Genomic DNA, 13172 nt, shown 5'->3' with positions numbered 1-13172 from the left:
AATAAAACGCATTTGAGTTATCTTCCGGAGAATGCAATTGAGTGCATTGATGTGGGATTAATGCCTTCACGCCAGTCCCTGTCATGGAACTAATTGGAAGATGCAGTGAATGTCTGTTCCTCTGACCACTGACGGAGCTAGGATTTTTTTTTTTCTTGGGGGGGGGGGGGGGGGCTATGGAAATATCAGGGTCTTCACATAACAATTTAACAGATGTTTTTTACAAGTCTCCAACCCCCCCCCCCCCCAAAAAAAAAAAACCCTTGAAAACAAAATCTGGAATGACCTAAAATTCACATAGCCGTCCGCAGTGCCCCCCACCCCAAGTACTGTCTGTGTCTGTCTGTCTCTGTGTCTGTCCCCCACCCCGCCCCTGGTTGATTTAGCATGCCATCTCAGTCTCCCATCCTCCTTGGCGTCTTTTGGCCAAGCTCCATATATTTCAGCGTCTCATGACTCCACCTATGCCTGTTGCATGAAATGATGCATCTTTGGCCAATGGACACGCTTCGTCACAAAGAAGGTTGAGAGGCCCGAGTGCTTCATTTGTATTCAATCATATTTATATTGTAGTTGAGGTAAAGTCAAAAATGTTTATAGAGCATAATTTGTTGTGTGCGGCCCACTACTCCACAACTGACTATTTGGATTAATACTGCATTTGCGGAATCGTGAGAAAAAACAAATCCACCCGTTATGAGCCATTTGCGGGCGGTCCCTTTGTCACTTGCTGTCGGCTGACATCGCAGGGCTCCGGTAACGACCGATTGGGCTCAGCTCTATCCTGGGTTTGGTCAGGTGACGTTTGCCGGATTTTATATCCAGAACTTGGTGATCTTGAGTCCGAAGCGCCACTCCAGCGTTTACAAATGTTGAGCTCACCAGATCCGAAATGCTCCGGATTCTCGGCATCTCTTTGGTTGTGTTGTGCTTTGATTGACTTGAATGGATGACACTCACGCGGCTGCTGTGCTTTTTTTTCTTCTTCTTCTTCTTCTTCTTCTTCTTCTTTTGAGGATGATGACGTTTCCCTTTTCACCGGCATTTGTTGTCAAGAACATGGTTTCTTTGGCTTGCATTCTTTTTTTTTCTTCTTCTTCTTTTGAGGATGATGAAGTTTCCCTTTTCACCGGCATTTGTTGTCAAGAACACGGTTTCTCCGGCTTGCATTCTTTTTTCCTTCTTCTTTTTCGGACGATGACGTTTCCCTTTTCACCGGCATTTGTTGTCGAGAACATGGTTTCTCTGGCTCGCATTTCAACGTCACGCTGGAGGGCTTTGCACTTGAGGTGCTGAAAGTGTCAATGGCCGCTGCTCCACGTTCTCCACGGTGTGAGTGCGAGTGTGGCCGGTTGTTAGTCTCTGCGTGCCCTGCGATCGGCTGGCGACCGTTTCCGGGTGTGCCCCGCCTCCTGCCCAACGACCGCTGCGATAGGCTCCAGCACGCCCGCTATCCGCGTGGGAACAAGGAGTAGAGGAGATGGATTCAGATTACAAAGCCAAACGCTTTTACGAGCATGCACCAAACTATTCCGTGCACACCTTGCAGCTTAAAAATGCCAACTTTGGGGCGCCGGGACTTCTTTGGCCCCCAGGTGACCTTTGGCAGCTGAACTTTACATCTTCGAGACTGAACAGCGTGCGTCCGTTGACTATTTTGACGTCGATCACGTTCTTTGCAACCTGATTCAGACTCCGAGGGTGCAAAGCGAAGCTCCTTTTCGGTGAGCATTTTCACATGCAAAGCTACGCACGAGTCTTGCGAGCGTTTTCCTGCACCATGACGTGGATTAACCACAGGCTACATCGCAAAATGCACTCATAAGACGACAGATCTGAAAATGTTGACCTGCGCAAATGGCTATGGAGAAACACAGATTTTTCTTTCTTTGTACTCCCATTTCGTATCACTCGAGACCTCTTGATACCATCTGGCAAACCACAAGTGACGTAGTTACATTACAGCCCATGCGGCCATAAAGCCTGTTTTGCGTCGCTAAGACTCTTGGGTCCGTTTGCCGAAACCGAGGAGCTTGCACTCTGTTGTCAAAAAGGGGCGCCGATTTTCAGGTTTGGGTCATGAGAACTGAAACGTTCAACGTACAAAAGCAATCGTTTCAGATACTTGTCGAGCAACATTTCAAAGAAAACACAATGTAGCACACGCAGACGGCCGGGGGAATGGTGGCTTTGCCAATTTAAGAACAAAGTCAGCGTCGGTTTGATCGACGAATGCACGCCGGAACGTTTGATAGAGCAGTCTCAGCTGTGTTTTGGCAATAAAAAAAGTCCCTTCAAATGAATTGAGAAGTGCATGCAGGAAAGTTGGATCCAGAAATCCTCATCTGTCTTTTGGCAAAAGAGAGAGAGAGAGAGAGAGAGAGAGAGAGAGAGAGAGAGAGAGAGAGAGAGAGAGAGAGACAGAGCCTTCGTTTGATTGCAAAGTGCATGCGCAAAAGGTTTCATACAGAAGTCCCACCTTTCTTATGGCAAAAAAGAAAAACAGGTCTCTTCAGTTGGATTGAAAAGCGCATGCAAGAACGCCTGAAAAAAAACAAAAAGAAAAAAAAAGTCCCTTCAATGTGATTGAAAAGTGCATCCAAGGCGGTTTCATCCATCAATCTCTGCTCTTCGTTTCCCGCACTGCATCGCCCCGTTGGCCCACAAGACGGCGCCAATCCCACCTGTCTTCACAAAGTCAATTTTGGGGAGAAGTGCATGCAGGGACGTGTGATACAAAAATCCCACCTGTCTTTAAAAAAAAATGAAAAACTGCACGCAAGAACGTTACATCCATCGCGGCGGGCCATTCCATCTCTGCCATCTTTGATGTCCCGCAATTGGCCCACAAGATGGCGCCAGATCGATTGACTGACAGACACCAAGTGGGATGAAGACTTTATTGTGGTTCCGACTCAATAATAATACATGACACCAATGCAAAGTTGCACCATCAAATTCGAGCAATCCCTTCCAATGCGCTGCAAGCAAAGCAAACGCCATCAAATTCAAGCAAGGCCTTCCAAAGCGTTGGTTGAAAGCAAAGTTGCACCATCAAATTCACCACCTTCCTTCCACAAAACGTTTGAACTTGCTAAAGTTCAAGTCGAAAAAAATTGCAATAAGTAGAAGACAAAACAAAAAGGTTGCACCATCAAATTCACCACCTTCCTTCCAGAGCATCCCAGCAAAACGTTTGCCAACCTATGCAATCAATTGTAAAGAACCTCATAAATGGAGTGGAACATTGAATAAGAGCCAAAAAAAAGCGCTTTCCCGCTGCAAACAAGTCAAAGGCCAACCGCTCAGGCGTCACGAGTTGTTGCCCTCCCTCGCGCCAGATGAACGCCAGATGATGGAGGCTTTCCATTGGCCCAGGGTCTCGTGCCGCCGTCAACGCCGCCGTCGCCTTCCCGCTTCTCCCCATCGGCTTTCCGTGCTTTTATTTGACAATTGCTGAATGAACGAATGAATATTTGGATTGCTGAACAAATAAATGAAAAAAGAAAAATGGAAGGGCGCGCCACTCGCACGTCGACGTCGTCGCCTCCAGGATCTCTCGTCTGAGGAAAAGCAGACAAACAGCCGGTTGTTTTGGAGCAAGAACAAAGCAAAAAAATGGCAACTCACCCGGCGGCCGCCGGGTCTACAGCATCATCACGTAGAGCTCAACGAGGACGCTTATCAGCAGCAGAGCGACGGAGGTGGACGCGCCCTGGGGGCCCCTTCCTGGGGTGGGGGGTGGGGCCGAACCTAGAGCAAAGATGGCAAACATTGGCGGTGGCGGGGCTTGCTCCACTGACAGACATGCCAGAACTCACCTGTGTCACGCTTGTTGTCGCTGTCCTCCTTGCTGACGGCACAGGGTTGGGCTGCAAGGGGTGAGCAAATTCAATGGGATGGTGCTTTCCAAGCCCCCCCCTAACACGTCAACCCAAGAAATGGCGGCGTACTCACCTTGGACGATGAGAGTTACGCCGGGGCTAGTAGCAGTTTCCCCAAGGAAGCCCGTGACCTTGCAAACATAGGGACCGGAGTCCTCAGAAGTCGCATTCTGGATGGTCAACTTGCTGGTGGTCTCAGAAGCTTTTGGCTTGGCGTCCTTGGTCCAAGAGTAGGATTTTGCATCACCGGTGACCGTGCACTCAAAGACCACCTGGACGTTTGGACACACGCGAGCTTTGCCCGTCGTGATTTTGACTTGGGCTTTGGAGACAGGAGCTGTTGGGAAACAAATGTTTGACGTTTTTAACAAGGGTTTGAAAAAGTGCATGGATCAAGTAAGACAGTTCACGGACAACAAAATAGCAGCAGCGCTTTTTTTCAACGTGCGCCGCCTGCCGCGACGAGCCCGTCGTCGGGATTGTTTGAGCGGCTACTTTGATCGAAACTTCAAACGGCCGCGTGGTGGTAGCCAAGCGAAAGGAGCGCCAGAGACGCCACGCCAAACTTACCTCGGACTGCGACTGGAAACTCTTTGTCGGCGTTGCCCGTTTTCTTGGCCGTGTACTTCCCGCTTTGAGGTTTTTGCAGGTCGAAGAGGCCCAACTCTTTCTTATTGGTGGTGAACTTGGGTGGATCATTAGGTTTATCGTCCTCGATTTCGATTTCATCGCTATTAGGTGCCTTAAAGTGCCAGGTGACACCTGTGTCTCCGTCCAGCTTGATGGAGCCACCCACTTTGACGTTGCATGGGGTGGCTGCGGTGCAGGTTTCTGAAAAAGCCCAAAAGAGTTGTATAGAGTTATTCACCTCCAAGCGCAGGCGGCCAAATCACAAAGTACACACGCAGATGGATGTGACTGGCTCTTTTCCATCTCAATTTGCTCACAAAATCAAATGGTCGTGCAACTCACTGGCATCAACAATGATGGTGAACTTCTTGACCGTGTTTGGGTTGTAGGTGGCCTTGTAAAACCCAGTGTTCGCTGCTGCCAGGGTGGCAATTTCCAGGTCTTTATTATTAGTCGAGTCAGGGTGTGTCACTCCAGTCTCTGGGAGATCATTGCCATTGAACTTCCATGTGACCTTGCTGTTAGCTGAAGTGTCCAGTTTGAGTTCGTCGTTTGCATCGCAGAACACCACCTCACCCGCCTTGCCCTTGAGGTTTGCCAAATCTGGAAAAGCAGAGGTGGCCAGCCAGCGCATGCTCTTACTCCCACGGTGTAAAAGGACACCAAGGATTGTACAGCCAGAAAGCTACTTCAAATTCAAATCAAGGCGCCAAATAATAACCCTACAAACACATTTTAGCAATGAGCTTTGTCATTTGCGCACTTTGCTTTCGGCGAGCCATTTTGCCAATGGACGACGTCCAAATTCCCAAAATGAAGGGTGAAGAAGACATTGCAAGCGCCACAACAACAACAAAGTGGCCCTTTTTCGAGTCAACATCGCTTTGCGCTTTGATGACAATTCATTGATTGGCTGCAGTCCTTTGGATTGTCTTTATTGCTTGGCGCTTTTGACCAACTTGATTCCACTGACAGCGGACCACAAGGTGTGCAAACGCTTTTCCTACCTGCCGAGTGGACGCAGAGGAGCAAGATGATGGTCACGAGCTTCATTCTGACGAGGAGAGAGAGAGAGAGAGAGAGAGAGAGAGAGAGAGAGAGAGAGAGAGAGAGACTGGTGGGTGGCTGGCTTGGTTGGTTGGTTGGTTGGTTGGTTGGTTGGTTGGTTGGTTGGTTGGTTGGTTGGTTGGTTGGTTGGTTGGTTGGTTGGTTGGTTGGTTGGCAAGTTAATGGCTGGCTGGCTGGCTGGTTGGTTGGTTGGCAAGTTAATGGCTGGCTGGCTCCTGCTGCTGCTCCGACTCGACGAGCGAATCAAGTGACGATCGGACGCGAGCCCTCCCTATTAGCCGCAACGTGCGTGACGTCACGCCGCTTTGACACGCGGAGCGCTTCCTACGAGCTGCAAAGTGCGTGACGTCACGCCGCTTTGACACGCGGAGCCCACGCGCGCTTAGCTTGATGTCAAAGCGTCTGTGAAGGCTTGCAAGTTGTTGCCAGGCGACCAACTTTATGACTGCCGTCCGCCATCAGTCAGATAGTTCAAGACAAACAGGCAAATGAGTCAGCCAAATGTGCGAAATGGCGCGCCACGCTTGTTTGGGAGTCGGCTTAAAATCATCACAATAAAGTACCTGTCTTCTCATGGATCTGAAAGAAAAAGAAATCATGCTTGAGTTTCGTTTCTTATAGTTCGTCCATCGGTTGCATAAGATAAAGTCGGTCTTGGCACGCATACTTTCAAGTGGCTTTAAAAAAAAAAAAAAAAGAAATACACTCACACACACACACACGTATATATATTTCATTTTGTCAATTCTTTTCCATTTTTCATCGATCTGAAAAAAAATCATGCTTGACTTTGTTATAGTTTGTGCAGAGGTTGCGTAACATAAAATTTGTATTGACACGCATTCTTTGAAGTGGATTCTAAAGAAATAAATACATGAAAAGAAAGAGATATATGTATATATGTATATATATATTTATATATGTGTATGTATGATACATATATAAATAAATACATGAAAAGAAAGAGATATATGTATATATGTATATTTATATATGTATGATACATATATATGTGTGTGTGTACATGTATATACATTTAATGTATAGTATAAAATGTATATATGTATATATTAGATATATATGTTATGTATACATATGAGAGTATTTTATATGTTATGTCATGTATACATATTAGAATATTGCGACGTCAACGTTTGGAATCGCACTCATAAAGACGGAACGTCCTTTTCGCTCCAGAGTGAGCAACATTGTCAGAATTGAAAGCCTTCAAACCAACGGCTCGCTTTGTGATCCGGCCCGCGGTCCGCACCTTTGACGGACGGCCCTGTCCCTTTGCATCAGAGGACAAAGGCAAAGCTGAAGCCCTCGACTTCCCTCGACCCCCCTCCAGCCACCCGTGGCAAGGTTGCATCATCTTCCTGACTGCTGTTGGCAAAGTGATGGATTGCAAATCTCCATTCTCATGCTTGCTCGCCACGGGACTCATGCGTCCGCCGAGATCATGACACAAACACACACACACACACACACACACACACACACACACACACACACACCACTTGAGGCAGCGGCCTCCTTGGGTCATCTTTCGCTCAAGCCACTTCACTCTTCTGGTCGATCGACTACTATATGACGATGGGCTGAAGTGAAATCGCTGATCCCAACAACCGGTCATTTTCCGAATGGAACATCTCGAAAGCAATCAGGGCTGCCCCAACCACTGAAAATAACGCAATCCAAAGAACTTTGGAGAACACCCGCCCAGCCGCCTTGCACTCACTCGGGTGACACCTAGCTGCCTCTCGCTCGCTCTCTCTCGCTCGCTCTCTATCGCTTCGTATTTGTGCTCTACCACATTTTTGAACGTGAACAGACCGCTCGAGTTCAATCTTTTCATTCTTCTTACGTCTTGATCCTTCTCTCAACTTTTCTGTCCCATCTCAATAGGGCTGAAAGCATCTGTGGCTTAATGTCTTGCCTTACCAAAGACTTTCAGAAAGCATTTGTGTTGTTGTTACGTTATCAAAGTAGCCTCCGACCTTCAAGTCATCATTTCAAAGCCAAAGTCTGGGACCAGAGATGCTGGCGTGGCTCCACGACACCAAGTTGGAGCTCTGACGTTACGCGAGAGAGAGAGAGAGACAAAGTCACAAAGTCACAAAGTCACTGTGCCCTCTCGCATTGCAGCGTCACAGACTTGCTCACTGTATGGAAGGAAACCAAAACATGACCACCTCTCTTGCTGAAGAAATGAAGAGACGCACATGTTTTGTTGTTGTCGAAACATTCCATACGCTTATTCGTGTGCTGCCTACAATTTATTTGCAGGCTTCGGTATGACCGTGAAAGGAAAGTGACGCAAACAGTCCCTCGACTGTGAGCAAACAAGCAAAAGAAAGAACAAGTCCATCTGAAATGAAATGATGTGAAAATGTGAAAAAAGGATTTTGTGTTTGGTCGATCTTATGTTCAAAAAGAAATTTCACTTTCATTCATTCATTCATTCATTCATTCATTCATTCATTCATTCATTCATTCATTCATTCATTCATTCGTGTAAAAGAAAAGTGATGCAAACAGTCCCTCAACAGTGAGCAAACAAGCAAAAGAAAAAAACGTTGTCGACAAAGACTCGTTTTGAACATTCAATTTGGTTTTGTGGACGTATTTGAGGAGAGAAAGGCCAATATTGCGGCAGTGCTCTCTTCCATTATATCCCCCCCGCCTATTCCGCTTCGGGGGGGAAAAACGGCTGGGGACTCGGCCTGGGGCCACAGGGCCACAGGGCGGTCGGGTTCCATCCATTCCTGCAGGGACACGTGGCGCCGTCGTGCGGACATAGCTGGTATTGCGCTCTCGTCTGACTTCACTTGAAATGCATCGCTAAGAATCGAAGAGACGACTTTGTCCACCTAAGCTAAAGTGTTTGTGGTAAAGACTTTTTTTTTAGGATTTCGTTTTGAAAATACTACCTGTGAAATACAACCCAACTGTGCTTGGACGGCGCAACTCTTGAAGCCACTTTTCTTCACATTTCTTTCATTCACTCATTGCTTTTGCCCACAAACCAGTAGAGGGGAGCCACACGCTTTGACGAAATTCAGAGCACTCAAGTCCAAACCAAAGACAAATCAACAAAGGCCGAGACAAGTTTGCACTATTTTCTTACTAGCATCTACTTATTACATTTTTACAATTTAGGGGCAGAACTTGAGAGTCATTACGGCACAATTGCATGATAAATGCACAAAGGACATGATGTTGGTTTGTTTCAGGTAGGCAACAAACATCCCATAAATGTTTGTAAAAAATAATGGTCGCTTTTTAAACTTGTTTTTGTATAACTTACATTTTTAATGACTTTTTTTTAGTCATTGTTCACTCACGATCCACAATTTGTATATGGAAACCACAATATTGAGCCTAGCTTTGGTTGCCTGTCTTTGGCATTCTGCATTTATAAATGCAACACGATAGTATTAGCAATAGGCTAACATGACATTTATTATTTTAGTTTTGTAATGAACCTATTCCTTATGTGCCAAACTGCTGCTTGTCGTGACTTTGGATGCAAGCAAACCTCACAGGTCGAGGCACTTAAAACCTGATCTCCGGCCCTGTCAGCCATAGATGTCTATTAGACGTCTGGTCTATGTATAGACCGAATTTAGACGTCCGTATTAGTGTATAAGTAGACCTAATTTAGACGTCAAAATTAAAGCCATCAAATGTGACCGTATATTAAATTTTTTAACTCTCAACCAGTTGTTGTCACGCCCGTGCCAGAGGACGCTCAACCGGCAACTTCCCTCAGCCACACCCCTTCATTACCGCGATGACTGCCACCTGTTCCCACATGTATTTAAACCCTGTCCGCGTGTATCCTCTCCGTCGGTGTCTCCTGTTACTTCCCATTTGTGTTTGAGCCTGTTGTGGTCTTGTGTCGAGGCTCACGGTCAGAACCTCTTCCTGGTCTGCACTTGGTACGAGGGCAATCCCGTTTCCCGCTCGCTGTTCGTGATCCTCTTTCCACGGGTTGCTTTGTTCACCTTCCCCCTTCCCCCTTCCCTTCTATAAATCGTGGTTCAAGCTGCATTTGGTCGCCCTGGCTCAACTTAATCCTGACAGTTGTAAGTTGTATAAATAATGTACAAAAGTTGTTTGCCTTTGTTTTTAACATCCATTGACCCGTACACGTGAAGTGTGCAACCTGATATAGACGTCACTTTTAGGTTATTCCATAGACCTAAAAGAGCCGTCTATTTTGGGTCTATAATTATCAGTGCGCCACTGAGCTGCCTACAATAATAAATTGTGGTTAGCACGTCCACCTCACAGTTCAGAGGGTCTGGGTTCGATTCCACACCTCAGGCCATCCCTGTGTGGAGTGTGCATGTTCTCCCCTTGCCTGCGTGTGTTTTCTCCGGGCACTCGGGTTTCTTCCCACATGCCCAAAACATGGATGGTAGTCCGATCGAGGACTCCAAATCACCTCTCGGTGTGTGTGCGGATGGTTGTTTGTCTCTGTGTGCCCTATGATTTGCTAGCAACCGGTTCGGTGTGTGTCACGCCAACTGCCCGATGACCGCTGGGATGGGCTCCAGCACACCTGCAACCCCCGTGGAGAAAAGTGCTACAGAAAATGGATGGATGGATGGATATATTTTTGGGAGAATTAATTGAATTAAGAAAATTTCAATTTCATCCAATTGGCACCAAAATTCAATGTGGTTTGTTTGGATCTGTTTTGTTCTGTTCATTGTCTAAAAGCCTGGCGAGCTAATATGGTTGTCATTACTTTTGTTTTCAGTTGAGCTCCAAACATTTCTTGGCCTTCATGATGATCACTTGCCGATGTTTCCCTGTGTTTCCACTCTACACTCACACGCAAACACAACAGCCTTCAAAACACAAAGTCCACCGCATAACCCATCAAGAATAAAATGTTATTTGCATTGCAGCAGTTTGTATGATAACCAACCCGCTATCAGCCTGAGGTCACATGCTGCTATCACATGTTCACAAAGTCCAGCACACGTTTTGGGTGTTTTTTGGGTGATGTTCCAGCGACACGTGCGCGCCTTGCATGTCAATTGCACCTGGGCCCAGCGACCAATCGCATGTCAGGGCCACGCGGGGGCTCAAGAAGGCCTTGACATATGTGCTGAACATGTCGGGAAGCCGGAGGTGAAAAAAGACCTTGCTATTAAGTAGAAGGTAAAAACCATGGTGCTCAAAGTAGAAGAACTTATGCCCCTAAGATATTTCATTGTGTACAGCCTCCACTTAAAAAAGCATGTCAGATGTTTTTTTTTTTTTTTTTTTAAATATTAGAGATCTTACTTAAACATGTTTTCAAACAAGTATTATACAAACGAGAGCAAGAAAAGGAAAGGGTGTTGTGCAAAAATAAATAAATAAATAGATGAATAAATAACGCAAGCCATTGCCAATGAGATTGTTTTAATCATTTTGCCTGACCCACATTTACAAATTCACACATGGCAGACAAATGTATTCGGTCAGCTTCAGGAAGTGAATGAGTTGTGGTCGATTTTTGGAGTAAAATGAAAAGAGGTGCAGGAAGTGAAAAGTAAACATGCACAAATGTTTAGTGATGTCTACAGGAGGTGAAAAGTGAAAACATTGTTGACATACTTACAGAAAAGGAAAATGGTGAAAAATATTGGCACACCAATACAGGAGATTAATGAGAATGAAAATGAACGGATAATGAAAAGTCACCAAACATTTGAACAAAGGGATTGGAGCGCAGCAAGTGAAACATGAAGCTAAGGTATACAAATGTATGTCCTGCTGGAAATAAAAAAAAAAGAAGAAGAAAATACCGACAGATGTTGGGAAAAGGAAGATTTTTTTTCCTGAACATTGTGGTTTTTTTTTTTATAACCACATTCATACAATTTGTCCATATTCCCTTCCTCATACAGTATTTATGAACTATTTTTGAAATTGTGATCTTTTGGTAAACTGTGAGATAGAAATAAACTACCAAATTGAGTTACAGTTTCAACGGTACCGGTGTTTGTGCATGCATGAGTGTGTCAGTGTGTATGTGTCTGTCTATAAATAGCACATATCGCATATCGCAACTCTATGATTTATGATAATAGGTGGACTGGACAGCAAGTGTCAGCACGCTGCAAGAAATGAGAGCTGTGTTATGATTGCCATCTGCAAAACGAGTTTACTAGTTGAAATCACACACACACACACACACACACACACACACACTTTATGGTTTTGTTTTTTCTTCAAGATATTGGGGTGCCCGGGTCCCGTTAGAATAAAGACGCTCTACCAAAGTATCATCGGTGCATTGACACAGCAGTGTAACCCAACGGAAACATGTTTTTCTTTAGTTGAAAATAGCTTACTTCGACCGCCATTATCGCACAGCAACCAAATGCAACCCAATTCAGTAGTTTATTTCAAACTCACAGTTCACCAAAAGATCATTGCAAAAATAGTTCATATATACTGTATGAAAAAGTAAATATGGACAAATTGTATGAATGAGGTTATACGTATAAAAAAACAACACAATGTTAAGGAAAAAAATATCTTCCTTTTCCCAATGTCCATATTTTCTTTATTTTTTTTTTAAATTTATTTTCAGCAGGAGTCTCAATACATACCTTGATTTCATGTTTCACTTGCTGCGTTCCAATATCTTTGTCCAAATGTTTGGTGACTTTGAATGATCTGTTCTTTTTCAATTCCCATTCATTCCCTGTAATGGTGTCCCACTATTTTTCAACGTTTTCCTTTTCTGTAAATATCCCAATACGTTTGTCAACAACAAGATGTTTTTCTTGATTTGGTCTAATAAATCGTCTTGCATTGTGTCATAACAGCTAGCTAGCATTAAGCTAATTCTCTTATTTGTGGGCCAGTCTCCAACATTCGGAGTGATTTTTTTCTAAAATATCGGTTTCAAATGAAACTGGCCTAATTTCAATATCATTGTGGGCATGGGTCTTTCAGAATTTTAATTGTGATTTGTAAAACTATAGTCCGGGGCTCCATTCTTGTCTAACCTCATAAGGGACTCTACTGAGTGTGTTTTGGGGTGGTCTTCACCTAAGGATGCACGCATTTGTCAAATTGTGTACTTTTTTCCAGGAAGGCAGGAAGGGAAACCTAAGCCAACAATACAGTTTTGACTAATAAGTGATTGGTTTGTTTTCATGGAACGTTCCGTCCAAGTGTGATGTTTGCGTACTTTCAAGCGCCTACCTCTGTGCAATTGAGCAGTTAACCTAACTGAGCTGAAACATTAACTTCAGAAGTGCCAAGTACAAGTACAAATACCCGTGTAAATGTAGATGCCGCTAGAAGTGAAGTAAAAAGTAATGATTTAACTTCTAAACATACCGAAGTTAAAGTCAGGAAGAACTCTGAAATAGACATACGGTAGAAACATTTTCTTTTTTTTCTAGTTCAATAAAATGGACATAATGTCAATGTAATCACATTGCCCTACTGAACATGTTTTCTTTTCAAAAATTTTAAATTAAGACATCTTTCACAGAGTCACCTCATGTATATTTTTTGACCGCTTTAAACCATATTGACTAAGTGTCACATTTGACCAATTTGATTCAT

The 13172-nt window shown here is 44.6% G+C and overlaps 1 long non-coding RNA gene across 1 annotated transcript; it reads left to right on the top strand.

The window, feature by feature from the left end:
- Positions 1–8413: 8413 nt before the first annotated feature.
- On the top strand, positions 8414–11564 carry LOC125988824 (uncharacterized). The gene is made up of 2 exons (XR_007488502.1): positions 8414–9673; positions 10354–11564. It is a non-coding gene; the product is annotated as an uncharacterized lncRNA (long non-coding RNA).
- Positions 11565–13172: the final 1608 nt, after the last annotated feature.

This window comes from Syngnathus scovelli, chromosome 1 (assembly GCF_024217435.2).
Source record: "Syngnathus scovelli strain Florida chromosome 1, RoL_Ssco_1.2, whole genome shotgun sequence".
Lineage (NCBI taxonomy): Eukaryota > Metazoa > Chordata > Actinopteri > Syngnathiformes > Syngnathidae > Syngnathus > Syngnathus scovelli.
The sequence above is the reverse complement of the archived record's forward strand: the minus strand, read 5'-3'. Positions and strand labels throughout refer to the sequence as shown.